Source organism: Procambarus clarkii, chromosome 16 (genome assembly GCF_040958095.1).
Source record: "Procambarus clarkii isolate CNS0578487 chromosome 16, FALCON_Pclarkii_2.0, whole genome shotgun sequence".
Classification (NCBI taxonomy): domain Eukaryota; kingdom Metazoa; phylum Arthropoda; class Malacostraca; order Decapoda; family Cambaridae; genus Procambarus; species Procambarus clarkii.
In genome coordinates, this window is record NC_091165.1 from 38,527,748 (window position 1) to 38,528,368 (window position 621).

At 39.9% G+C, this 621-nt stretch overlaps 1 non-coding gene across 1 annotated transcript; it reads left to right on the forward strand.

Moving 5' to 3' along the window:
* The first annotated feature begins 312 nt into the window (after positions 1-312).
* Positions 313-431, forward strand: LOC138365476 (5S ribosomal RNA). The gene has a single exon (XR_011228831.1). It is a non-coding gene; the product is annotated as a 5S ribosomal RNA (ribosomal RNA).
* The last annotated feature ends 190 nt before the right edge of the window (positions 432-621 follow it).

The window sequence follows — 621 nt, forward strand, 5'->3', positions numbered from 1 at the left end:
AGCAGGACAGATGAGACAAATATCATAAAAACTGAAGAGCAGATGAGCACACACATGTATGTATTACAAAAGAAAATCCACAAATTCATTAGAAATTGGCAGGGTAGGCTGAGGAAGTAGGTAGATGTAAAATGTCTGTAAATGGCGAAAGAACATAAACCCAAGACTGAATAAACGATGTTAAATATCCATGCCAAGGAGACAAAAATATGTTAGGATACAATTACCATTAAGACACCACAAGAAGGTCCGTATCCTGCCGTGATGACTAAAAAGAGTTGGTTATTAGCCACAATGTGTAGGCAGTCTCATGCCAACGGCCATACCACGTTGAGAACACCGCTTCTCGTCCGATCAGCGAAGTTAAGCAACGTTGGGTTTGGTTAGTACTTGGATGGGTGACCGCCTGGGAACACCAAATGCTGTTGGCAATAATGTTTTTTGTTTTGTTTTGTTTTGTTTCGTTTGTTTTTGTTTGAATGGCTGGCTGGCTGGCTGGCTCCACGGGAAATTCACGGAGTTGTGTGGAATAAGGCCTGGTAAAATGAATTAATATGTATGTCATGTTTAAAACAAACTCGCTTAATATAGTGTGTGAGGCTTTATACAAAAACAAACAAC